The sequence below is a fragment of the Rhipicephalus microplus genome, chromosome 10, assembly GCF_043290135.1.
Source record: "Rhipicephalus microplus isolate Deutch F79 chromosome 10, USDA_Rmic, whole genome shotgun sequence".
In the NCBI taxonomy this organism is placed as follows: Eukaryota; Metazoa; Arthropoda; class Arachnida; order Ixodida; family Ixodidae; genus Rhipicephalus; species Rhipicephalus microplus.
The window spans coordinates 105534312-105548235 of record NC_134709.1 but is presented as its reverse complement, the minus strand read 5'-3'; positions in this window follow the sequence as shown (position 1 = coordinate 105548235).

Below are 13924 nucleotides of genomic sequence, written 5' to 3'. Positions count from 1 at the left end.
GTTTAAATTACGAAGATGTCTGCATAGACTTTTCATTATTGGGGTAGCGGCTGACCATTTTCTGAACAGCTTGGCGCAGTGAAACCCAGTAGAAAGTACCTTCAAGAAGCGACACCGGGTGGCACTTACGATTATATAACGTATGGGAATACTGGAATACCTCACTGTTGGTTGAAAGTAGTGCTCAAGGCCTAGCCGTCACGGAACACGAAATTGCGAAAAAGAACATCGTCATGCGTTCAACTTCGTCGTGCCAAGCTTGTAGTAAAAATTACATTTGGCAACGAAGCTGTTTCTCGAGGAGAGTGGTTTTAGACACGAAACACCTTAGCGGTAAGCTCAATCTGGTATGCGGCATGACCACCATTACTTCGCATGCTCGTTCGCTCTCCTCTCTCTTTTCTTACGTTCCCCTCTCTCGCCTCGCAACGGCGACACAGAAAGCTTCTGCTAAGAGACTGTAATGGGCTCCTCTTTCTCCTCCAGGCATTTCTGCCCGCAGTGCTTACACTTCCATAGCACATGTGCGTCCTCTCTCTCCTCTCCTACATTCCCTGCTCTAGCCTCACAACGCGGATACAGTCAACGTCTGTTACCGAGTTTCTTGATTTAAAAGAAAAGAAAACACACTCCTCGTGCTCTACAACCATCACTGGAAACATTGGCGCTTGATATTGACCTCCATGATAGTGCCAGCGTGAGATTTGTCGTGCGTGTTATTGAACAATAAACATTCGAAGTGTGCGTTTCAGGAAAGCGGACTGCGGGTATCTGTGTTGACTCAGAATGTTCTACCGCTTATTGCCCATTAGCTGCGATTGGCATGTTCTAGCAAAAACACCGCTCCATCACTGCGTGTTTGAGGCTCCCCAGGCTTTTCTCCTGCACAACGCCAGGATGAGTGGTAGCGTCAACGTCTCCGACAGTGTAAGCATTAGCGACCACCGTTTCGCATGGACACATGGTTCCTTCTCGTGAGAGACAGTGTAATGTTTTTTGCTTCGCATTGCCGTATTCAGCCTTCACATCAAAAGACAGCTTTTGAGGCACGGCCACGGTACGCGAAGTTCGGAGCGGGGAGCAGACTTTGCTCCGGCATTCATACACTATCGCAGCGTCTTCCTCAGATGGGTCTAGGGCTTACCGCAGCGTCTGCTTCCTTTAGGTCATTGTACGGGAAGGCTTCACGTCCCCTTCTTTTTGTCACTAGAAGGAGTGACAGCACACCCCTATCACTTCCTATCATGCGCACGCCCATGTCTCCATCAGTATGTTAATGAGGTTGCAGTTTGAATCAGTTTCTGTTAGATGTAACGGCATCGTTATTTTTAGTTTTTGTATCGAATATTACGTTGTGGGCCACTTTTTCTTAGGTAAACATATGCTGCTTTCAGGCTCTAATCAGTGCTGCCACTGCGCTGAAAATGTTTCAATGCTAAGTTATTCTTGTTCGGACACCTGGCCAGATGCGTCTTGCACCTAGCGAAGTGTTTCTGGAAAGCTATTTGACGTTTCTGAAAAGATATTTGGCACTGACGTCTTTTCTGCGTAACGTGTGAGCTGCTTCATGAAAAATTCATGTGTTCGTTCAAATAAAAACGTCATTTTTTGGGCAGAACGCGACGTGTTGTATTTATTTGCAAAAACAAACTCGGAAGCATTAGATTGAAATTAGTTTCTTTTTTGTCATGTAGCATACATACACCTTTGCACGCATCATGGTGTATTACACAGGCTTATGCGAGCTCCTGAGCACCTGCAACGCTGAACATACCACGATCATTGTATGAATGTATATATTTCTTTTTTCATTGCTGCTCACTTTCTTTCAGTAATTTTTGCGGCTCGTAGTAACACAATGAGCAGTTGAATGCTTCAGCCAGCATTCTCTCTCAGGCAGTCGTAACTAAATTGTTGATATGCAGAATTCGATGTTTCTTTACGAAATCACAATTAGCATTTTTATTAGCGGCACAGAATTCTTGTGGACAAGGCATTTTTGCAGTGGCATGCACAGTATCTTTTGTTGACCACACAAAAAGTTGTAGGTATTTTAGCAATCTTTATTGTTTTCCTATTGAAACGCTTATCGGGTGATTTATGTTGGCGATTCTTGCCATTTTACGAATGGCGAGGAGTGCCATCCTAAATTGACACTCCGGGTCAATTTGGGATGGCGAAGATATGAGTTTCCAAATTACACATGAAGAAGTGAAAAAAAAAACTAATCACAATTTGCTACAAGCTTGTTCCATGTTTTTATTTTGTGATGGGTTTGCTTTATTTGGCTAAGCTGCTAAGCACTGATTTTGGAGGCAAATAGAAGAATAGACACCAGAAACGACAAGTGCTAACTCGTAAATAAATGTATAATGTAAAAAAACTACCATTGCCTTTAACCTCCGCACACTATACAGCCAGCATGCGCATGCACATTGTGCATTATAACCACAAAATAGGCACATCCCCGCAATGCATCAAAGAACATTTAGTCTAAACTATAGTTTTATTTGTAGCACCATACCACAGGAATATACAGTGTATTGTTCAAACTTTGGTACGCAAAATATCCCTTACACAATAATTTTTTTTCTTTCAGGCTGAGTAGATTTTTATAAGTTCCTAATGCTTGCCCTTGCTGTGTATGTCCAGTGCGGAATTTCCGATTAGCCATCTAGCCTTAATAACAAAGTAGCCCATCAAAAAATTATCAAACGTCTTGAAACAAAGGAGACAGCTTAACGAACTTAACAAATATTTATTTATTGTCAATAATTTGAATTAGTGATAGTGGTATAAAAGAGCTGGGAAAGTAAAATTTTAGGTGTTATGATTCGGCATGGTAAAGCAATTACAAGACACTATGAAGCATTCTTTCTTTAACAACACAAGGACGGCATCATCTCACCGAACCTCTGTGGTGAAGTCTTGTTACGCGGTAGTGCTGGTGAAGTGTGGTGGCTACGTAGTGTTGTGTAATACGTGCCCTGACACAACAGCACCGAGGTTTCACAATTGAGCGTTAGAGAGAAAATGGCTACGGCGGCGCGAAATATCACGCGGAAAATCTGGCCAGCCGAAAGAAGGTAAAATTCACAACAAACTTCGCATGGCCAAGGTCCCCTTGTGAAAACTTATGGGAAGCAAGCAGGAGGAAGACGAGAACAAGAAACGTTCGAAGGCAAGTCGAGTATACTTTTGCTGGAAAAATTCACGTCCTACTCCGCAAATCTCCTGCATAGGGTAGGAGCAATCAGCGAAGGAGAAAAATCAGGAGAGGGCACAACGAAGTTGAAAAGTCTAGAGGGAAAATCGCTTGTGTCACGCGAGTGCAATGTCGGGTTCCAACCCCTAAGCGAGAAGTTCAACAAGGCCAGAATGCTCCAGCTGCTCATGTTGTGCTCGGAGGCATTCGGCTTCACTGAGTTTCGGCTGTGGTTGTTCCCAGTCATTTCATTGGTGTTGAAGCCTCAATAAACGCCCCTAACCACCTGTAGAGGGCGGAACATGCTACGTAGCATTCTTCTACTGGGAACGAATTAGTGCCTGAAATCAACCACAGTTCTTACGAGGCCAAGAAATTACGCGGTATTTTGTCCAGCACCGACGTGCTGGTCGGCACGTAGCCCCGGCGACTAGGACTTTGCAAGTGACGATGGCCTCACCTGACCAATTCATTGCCGCCATCAGTACCACCGGTAACTTTACCTGAATAAACAATATAAAGGAACAGCGAAGACCGTTTTTTTAGATTGTTTAAAATGAGTAGACAGTTTGTCGTTTCATTTTCTTCTGTATTCTGCTTCAAGATTCCCACTTTTTTTCCTTTGTTCTAAATGTATACGCGATTTCTTTTCTTAAGGGCCTTGTCTCAAAGAAGCGATTTAAAAAGCAATCAATTAGCGTTGCATTCTCATATTCGGAATAAGGATGTTTTAAGTGGTGTTTTGTGTGTCACAGTTTCAAGGATATACTCCCTACTTCTGGAGTGTGGAGCTACAAGAAAGGAGCATTTCTAGATCTTATATTCTCAACTGCAATGATGTCGATGTTCTCCTTTTTTAAATTACGATGAAATAAATAAATACCTTAATGAATGTTCAAAAATTTGATTTAGTTCATTGTTGGCTATTTAAAAAGTGCTGTTCAAATATGAATTCACATGAAAATCTTTGGGGCATATGCATGTTTTAATAGGAAATAATTGGTAAGCCTTCACATAATCGCGCAAATATACAAACTTTAGGTATACGTATTCCACTACTAAGGATTCTTGATATACAATTTTGAAAACCAGGTCGTTTCAGCGCGAAAAAAAAAGACCAATCTGAAATTTGTTCAGGTAGAGGAAGAAAGATTGAAGCTCTAATATTTCCAAATTTCTTTTCTAAGAACTAGCCTCAGGTACTAAAAAATTGACTGGAGTTTCTGCCATTGGTGTTTTAAGGAAAGAATGTTTATTTTAACTATTTCGGACGCAAGTCAATGTGCTTGTTGTTTGCGTGCGTGTTCATTTCATGATGACGACACTTGGTTTATGAAGTGTCTGTCTAGAACTATTAGAATTGCGACTTTTCTTGCGCCTTTGGTATGTGAATTTATTGTCTAACACTCATTGCGTAAACAGGGTGTTTCAAGAAATGTGTTCTATATAACCTAAATATTAGCGAAAGAAAGAGACTGTGGGCTACCGCCAGCGTTACTTTTACTGTGACACAGGACATCTTAAGATACGCACAGACATTATTTGCGACAGGAATAAGTCACGTTTCTGAAGACTCCAAATGAAAGTCTATTATGAATTCATGGAAATTGACCCACTTTTTTTCTCCCTGTCTTTTCTTTGCTGCTCTTCTGCCTCTCACTCCACTTCCAATTAAGCTTTTAACCAGTCCGAATAAGCATTCCTGCCCAATGACCGAATTCTAGACCTTTCAGTAAATAGTACAGATCCACATAAACACTTCAGAAAGGCGGCCAGTGGCATTAGTCACATAGACTGAAATATGGCTAAATTACCATGTAAAGCTAATACCAATGCACAAAACAGCGCATACACGGCGGCTCTAAGATGGCTCAGCAACGGTGGTATGTGATGCCGTCTTCTTGGGAAATTACGTATTATGACAAAACAATTAAATACAACTATGCGGTTACTTACAGTAATCATTCAGAAATAATAATCGGGGATATTACCGTGCCAGTGGTTTTCAGAACTGCAAGGTTCTAGAAGCTTGAGTTGTGTAAACTAAATTCATCATTCCTGAATAAATATTTGCTTTATGAACGTTTTTGCGACATTTTATACAGAAGGCCATTATGAGCCGCATATTTGACAATAGCTTAGGAAGCACAGGGGCTGAAGCTCAACGCCGTTCAAACACTACTTTTCCACAAACCCTTCATGAAGCACAGGAAGCCAGCTAGGCAGAAACACGAACCTTGCGCAGAGAGTCAATGTTTGCTGCTATTTTCTCCTCGTATCGTCGATAGCACAGGTTTTCCCGCTCAATTTATTCCAAGTGCCAGCCAAATTAATCTAGGCACAAGTCAATTTAATCCAGCCCGCACTCAATTTATCCAGGTGCCATTCGTTTTAATCTACGTGCCACTGAAATTATTGCAACCGCCAGCCGATTTGATTCAGACGCCAGCGAATTCAATCCTGACGACATCGTGACTTCAAAGTGACCCAGAATTTTACGGAACACCTGTAGTGAGTAGCTTGGGAGTGAGTTTAAGAAAAAATATCACGATGCGTAGAATTAACAATAATGAGTCACTAGTGACACAATGTGCCTCGGGCGACTTCATCACGCCTATCGCCCGTGTACGCACTATTCACACATTCAACAGGCATATCAAAGGAAACGCTGTCAACTCAGTAATATCTTGATACCTATTTCCCAGGCCAATGATCAAATCATTAGTGACTCGAGAACGTCACCACGCCTAACACTCACGCAAGCACCCTCTAACGTGCCTTCATGCATATCAAACGAAACGTCTTTGAGAGAGTAATACTTAGAAACATGTCACTCGGCCTACTTATGTGATCACTAGTGACTCACGTGACGTTATCACGCCTAAAACCCACGCGCGCGCTGTCCTAACTTGTATTCATGCATATTGTGACGGGGTGAGAGTAGGCAGAGGGTAGAAATATATTTACAGATTGTACACGGATCACACACTGTCCTTGAAGCAAGATGGCGGAGTGGCCACAACAACACAAACTTTTGTTCAATCGTCATCTTCGTCGCCTTTATGGCGCATCAGTTGATGTTATTGATAACTTGTATCATATAGCCGCTATCGGTGAGAGCGCCTTTTTGGTGCTTAAGAAAGCGTGCGATCCTGCGCAGAGAAGTACGGCTTAAGGCGGGAAACGTGTACAATATCAATGGACGGCCGAGACGATAAGGATGTAGGGTCCAAGTGGGTGATCTCATCGGTGACCTCGGTCAGTTGGCGCAAGACATTGTAAGGCCCGTTGTAGCAAGCGAGGAACTTCGAGGACAGGCCAACGTGACGGGAGGGAGTCGAGAACAAGACCAACAATCCTGGGGAGTAAGAGACAGCTCTGTGACGGCTGTCGTAGCAATCCTTTATAGATAGCTGTGACGCAGAAAGGCGATCCCGGCCAATCTGGTGGGCCGCTCGAGCCCGAGTAGTTGCGTCGCGAACGTAGTCGGTAGGAGTGTCAGTATGCGACGGCAGAAGAGTGTCAAAAGGCAAAGCGGGGTGAGAGTAGGCAGAGGGTAGAAATATATTTACATATTGTACACGGAGCAGACAGTGCCCTTGAAAAGAGATGTCGGAGTGGCCACAACAACACGACCTTTTGTTCAATCGTCATCTTCGTCACCTTTATGGTGCATTCGCTGATGTTAATGATGACTTGTACCAATATCAAACAAAACGACTTTGTGAGGGTAATAGCTTGAACGCTGTCACTTGGCCTACTGACATGATTACTAGTGACTGGCGTGACGTCATCACGCCTGACACTCGCGCAAGCACTCTCTAGCCTGCCTTCATCTATATCAAACAAAACGTCTTCCAGACAGCAATAACGCGATACTTATTGCTCGGCCATACGACCTGACCTCCTGTGACTCAGTTCACGTCATCCCGCCTATCACCCATGCATGCAATTTCAAACCTGCCTTCCTGCATATCAAACGAAATGCCTTTGAGAGAATAACAACTTGGATGTTTTTACTCGGTGTAGTGACCTGATCACTTCTGTCTCTTGTGACATCATCACGCCTGACACCCACACAAGCACACTCTAACCTGCCTTCATGCATATCAAACGAAACGTCGTTGAGATAGAAATAACCTAAGTAAAGCAGTCATAGGCAGCGTCTGCTAGTAGAAAACTGACTGCTTGTGCTGCACAGTTGTTCACCGGCCAGACCGCATATGTAGGCAGCGGAACGCGCAATTCGAATTCAGTCAAGAGCGCCTTTACATGACTTTCGCTCGACTTGGCGCTTCTCTTAACTCAAGTAGATGAAATGGAAGCAGGAGAGCCTTCAACTAATAGTCGGGTACAACCCAACATCAGCGTCCCACCACTCATTGAAGGCAACAATTCTTCTTCATTGAATAAATAAGAATAATAAAGTTGAAACAACATTCAAGCATTTCCAAACCATACTCAATTATGTGACATTCACCCGATACCCTCAGCACTTTGCGACGCATTTACTCCAGCTCGTCATCTGGAAACATGTGGGTGGCTTTTTTGTTGCTTCTCGTGTTTCGAAATATGCCTTGCAAACGCGGGCAGCCAGGCCACACTACAGTGAATAGACAGGTCTTCACCACCAAACAAGTATGCTTATTGCAAGCACGCTAACTTATAGGAAACGGCGTGGCGTAGAAAGTAGAAAGGCATGAAGACGGTAAGTTGGCCCAGTTGGTTAGGATCCATCGTGAACTTACTTACAGCGCAACACCAGAAAAAATACAGGCTAGGGAGGGAGCAAAAGAGCGCTGTTTTTTCTTTCTCTTTTGCTCCTTTTCTGACCTGTATTTTTTCTGGTTTTGCGCTGTAAGTAAGTAGAAAGGCATGAGTCAAGCACCGCGCTCGGCGGCGCACCAGCAACTGTTGCATATTGCAATAGTATATGTCTCAAGTACGGGGACTGCCAACGGATTTGTTTCATCGGATAACCAGAAGAAAGATCATTTCGGCTGAAGAAGTGCTTGACAATATTTTTGTAGCACGTTTTGAAACAGGCACACCGTCCGGCTTATGCTTAATTTTGTATATACAGTGTTATGACTTACCTGTCATATTATCGCCATGCCGAAGCAAACACGATGCTCGCTAAAACGCCCACCCCACATTAAGAAACAATTGTTGTCCCTATAACAACGAGCTTGTTAAACCGGCTATGAAATGGGTGATGAAAGAAAACCGGAGCAAGTGCGTGGAAAACGAAACTTATTTTTATACAGGCAAAGCAGTTTTTATAAACACGCAGCCATACTTGTGCTGCTGAACAGTGTTTTACTCATCAAGGCAGTCGAGGCCAGCTTGTACGAAAGTATAATCGTGCCTATCATAAGGGCACAGTTCATACGCTGTATGGGCTGCATAGAGCGCCTCGCGGCCTCAACCAGCAGAGCATGGCGATCTTCTTTCTTAGAGATCCCTCCTGGTGACGTGAGGAGATCATTTCTCCGCTCGCTTAAAAAACCCTTCACACGTGCCTTGAACTTTGAGAAAAGCTCGTCAAATGGATCGAAGAATGGGCTCTACAGCAGTAGCCACTTCACTGTGTAGTTGCTAACCACGAGGACAGCCTGTTCGGTGCAGCGGCGCGCTGGTGCGCTTTCAAAGAGAAATCCTGCCTCTATTCCCGGTTCCCGCTGAGAAACTTTTCTCGACACTTCTGCGAGAAACTCGCTGAAGACAGCCCAGTGTACCTTGTCCGCAACTGTCCAATGAAGAAGGCCGTTCACCGACGTGTAGGCTATAACATTTACATTCGCCTCCTTCGCGCTAGTTGACAAACTGCACGCTGGAGCACCCCGTTTCATCCTTCCAAAACTGTGCGAGCATCATATGTTGAAATTGGTCTTGTCGATCTAGTATCGTGTTAGTGTAACTCTTTCACTGTGAAGCCACTGGGCATATCGGTGCCGCAGCTGCTTCACGTCGGCGTGATCTTGATCTACTAGTCTCCGAGTCAGCAGCTTGACCAAATATCCATGGCCATCGAGAAGCCGATCAATCGTCGACGTGTTCACTTCAACAATAAGCATCTCTTCCTTGAGAACCCTCTTTATTTCTTCCAACGTGAAGGATGAATTTTCCCAATTGTTCAGCGAACTGGGATTGTGGAAGGAACACAGACACGAAGCAAAGAGAAGACACACAGCACGAATAGTTCACCTAACAATTACGAATTACCCGCTAGCTCACCTTTCCATCCTTTCGCGATTGATTTTCCTGTACCATTTGTTGCACGGCGTCCACCACGTTCGGTCCAATTTTCTTCGATGAACCACTAGGCGCTTTGGCTGTGTCACAGTCAGTAGCGGCAACAGAACGCACGGTATTTATGTTGATTTCCAGTGTTTCGGTGAGTACTTTTACTTCAGCTCCGTGCCTGTGAACTTCTTTTATCCGGAAATGATCTATAGGTCGAAACTCGAGCGTTTTTTTTCTTGTCTTCATCAGGTGCCTCCCGCGGCGTTCCAGGGCGTCGAGTGTCTCGATCTTCAATAGCACCAGCAGTCCCGGCGCAAACTTTCACTTATTCGAAGGCCTGCAAAAGCGCTCACATAACGATGTCTTCAGCAGAAACGGAACTACGCTGGCTTGTCGCTCACGTCGCACCACGTCGTCCCGTCGTCTGCGTGAAACAGACAAGCGAAAAAGAGCTGCGACACACTGTCGTCTGCATCCTAGACTGTCTGCCCGTTGTCTGCATTACTGTGAATCACCAAAAAAAAACACCGACGCAAATATTATATATATATATATATATATATATATATATATGTGTGTGTGTGTGTGTGTGACGCTTCAAAATAGAGACACTTCGTGGTGCAGATGCCATGCGTTTATTCTAATGAACGCGCACTTCCTCTTCGTCGGCTTCTCCTAGAATGACCTTGTTGATGCGTCACACTTTCCCCTCCCCTCAAGAAAATCTCAGTTCAGAAGGCTCAAAATAGTGCCGCAGTTTGCTAACATGCACAATGTCAGAGTTTCTACGCAAGGGTAGCACGAAGCGGTTGATCTCATAGTTCACTGTTGAGACCTTGCGGAGAATCTTGTAGGGTCCTTCCATGACGGAACTCAGTTTGCCGTTGTTGGGATGCCATGGTGTCTCGTAAAGGACCAAGTCACCGACTTGGAACTCAATCGGAAAAAATTCTCTATCATAAATGACTTTGTGCTTTTTGTGGTAGGCGATAGAATTGGTAACTGCAGTTTTACGCGCTTATTCGATAGTTTCTTTTCGTTGTTCCAGTACAGTAGGATAAGATGGAATTCCATGCATCAGGAAGGAAAGTGCGTAGCCGGTCACTTCAGGCGGTGTTCTGTTGTATTCATCAATTACCTCCGGAAGCAGCTTAGTCCAAGACTTCTGTGGTTCGTCATTGATCCTACATTTAAGTCTGGTTACGATAGTCTGGTTTGTCCGCTCGTTCATGCCGTTGCATTGTGGATGATGAGATGAGGTGAATAGTTGGTGTATACCGTTTTAAAAACCGCTTGAAGTTTCCTGTGGTAGATCCTGTTCCACGATCTGAAAGGAGCTTCCGTGGTTTTCCAGAAGCAAATATTGTTTTTAAGCATGAAACGTAGGCTTCGCTGTTCTCACTTTTATGAGCAAACGCCCATAGGTAGCGAGTCGCATGATCAATAACCAAGTTTATAAACCTTTTTGACGAGCCATATCAAGAAAATCCTCCAATGGTGTCTATTGCAAAGAGGTCGAAGGGCTCTTCAGCTGAAGGCAGTGATTCAAGCGTCCCAAAATTTTTTGTTTTCGTCTTTTTGCATCTTTGGCATGTATCACAGTGCCGAATGTAAGTGGAAACAAGGGTTAGCATAAGCGGCCAATAATATTGCGGAGACATGAGTGATAGCGTCTTCTTCACTCCGACAAGCCCAAAATGTTCATGTGCATTCTTCAGAATGGTTGGGCGTAGTTCATGGGGCACGTATATTTTCCATAGTCCTTTTCTTTTAACGATGATCATGTTATTTTCCAATGAGTGCGTTCCTTTTGGACGCTCATTGTTGCATCGCTGAAGGTCGTCGTGTGATAGAAGATTAACTATTGGGGCTCTGGAGAGCACATCTGCTTCGACATTACTTGCACCATTTTGATGTTTGATGTTCACATCATACATTGACAGTTTCACAGACCACCGGAAGAGACACCTTGAGGATTTTTAACATTCTTCAGCCACTGCAGTGCAGAGTGATCTGTTACAACAGTGAATGACTTTCTATGAAGGTAGCAATACCATTTATCAATGGCATCTACAATGGCAAGACATTCTCTTTCTGTAATAGCATAGTTCACCTCGTGCTTAAGTAGTTTGCGAGAATAGTAAGCAATAGGATGTTCTTTGCCTTTGTCATCAGGTTGTTTCAGCACTGCACGGATGCCTTCGCCAGATGCGTCACAGTACACAGTACATGGTCTCGAAGGGTTGCATATGCGAAGCACCGGTTCTTCAGTTATCCGCTCCTTCAGTTCACGAAAGGCTTGCTCACATGCTTCTGTCCACACCTACTTGCTGGCTTTGTGGGGGATGTGCTGACGGTAGGTGTTTACAGTGCCCAGAAAACGCTGGAGATCTTTTTCTCGTTTTGGTGTCAGAAGTTTGAGTATGGCAGCCACATTACTTTGCGTAGGTATCACTGTTCCTTGTGAAATTTTGTGGCCCAGGTATTGAATGCTGCAGCGTGGAAATTGGCACTTTTTTCGTTTGAGTTTTACGTTCTCGGTTTTGAGAGCTTTTAATAGCGCCTTAAGGTGCCGAATATGATCATTAAATGTCTCTAAGTATATGACCACATCGCCAAAGTACTTCATAACATTGGTGAGCTGATGTTTCGCTATTATTGACTTCATAACTCTTTCAAATGTAGCTGGAGCGTTCTTCAACCCAAACGGCATTACCAACCACTCAAAATGATCATCAGGCGTGACAAATGCAGTTTTCTGAACATAGTCAGGATGCATTTGGACAAGCCAGTATCCCGACATTACGTCCAACGTAGTGAAAAATTCCGCCTTTCCCAAGTGATCAAGAATATCATCTATACGTGGAATTGGTTGAAAGTCGCGTACCGTTATGGCATTGAGTTACCGGTAGTCAATACATAGACGAGTGCGTCCTTCACCTTTCTTTTCTGCTAAAATGACAGGTGTGGCGTAGAGCGATAACGAAGGCCTCACAACACCTTGCTTGAAGAGAGCGTCAACTTGTTTGTTGATCTCCACTTTGTCTGCCTGTGAACATCGGTATGGTGCTCGACGAATAGGGACAGCATTGGTAAGTGCGATGCTATGTTTTTCGGTAGGGATTCACCCAATATCTGTTTAAGATTTCGAATATATCTCGTCATACTTGCTTAAAAGAGAGTCGAGTGTCACAGACTCATGCTCTGATAAGTTTTCTGAAGTCAGGGTTCGCATCTGCGGGGCTTGAATGGTTTTTTTTTTCATTGTGATGCCGAAGTTCCATATTCTCACGTGCTTGTGTCACTGACTTCTCGTGTAGTAGTCCTTGATGGTCTGCCCTCGTTTCAGTCGGTAGTGAATGAAGAGAAGGAAGGCATCTCCGTCAGTCGTAGCAAAGCGGGCTTGCATGTCACGCTTGATATCGTCTAAAGTTGTCTCGCCATTGCCGAAAATCTCTGTCAGGTACCACTTGAAGGCTTCCCCTTCAATGTATTCGTTGAAGTGACTGACCCGATCGTGGTGAGTCCATGATGCCTCGGCTGCCTTCATGTCGAAATGAAGAAGACACTTGTCGATGCGGACGTCTTCTGGTGTTCCCTTGAACTTCTGTATGTTGAGAGGAGGCTTTGGTTTAGCCATGGCACGTTGATGAGATCCATCCTGTCGACTTGTGTGACGCTACAAAATGGAGACACGTCGTGATCCAGATGCCATGCGTTTATTCAAATGCACGCGCACTTCCTCTTCGTCGGCTTCTCCTAAAATCACCTTGTTAATGCGTCACACACACACACACACACACACACACACACACACACACACACACACACACACACACACACACACACACACACACACACATATATATATATATATATATATATATATATATATATTGTGTTTTCACACAATAATAATGAGATCTAACAGACATTAATGCCAAGGATTGTATAGGGCAATTTATTAGAACTAATGTAATGCAAATAAGAAGAACGAGAAGTGGGTGAAAAAATTACTTGCTACGAGCGGGAAACAAACCTATGACCTTCGAATAACGCGTTAGATGCTCTACCACTGACCGATCATGGCGGCTGTGCCCCCAACCACTTTGTTGAGCTTGTATGTGAATTTAAACGTGGCAATGTCATTCAGTGCCACCTGTAGCAATGAGGGCGAGTGTGGCAAACTATTTTTATGAGCTTGTATGGCGCCAGGTAGCGCTTGAACTTATTACGAGCTGTCAACCTACAATTAGTTCCTCGTACACAACGTAACGACACCAAGTCTGCCTGTACGAGTAAGGGAAATAAGTGTATAATTTAGGGCTTGTTTTTTCGTGTTTTGACGTAAAATAATGAGATCTAAGGGACAATAATGCTAAGGAATGTATAGGGGAAGATATTAGAAGTAATGTGATGTTAATAAGAAAGAAAAGTGGGTGAAAAAATTACTCGCCGTGAGCACTAAACACG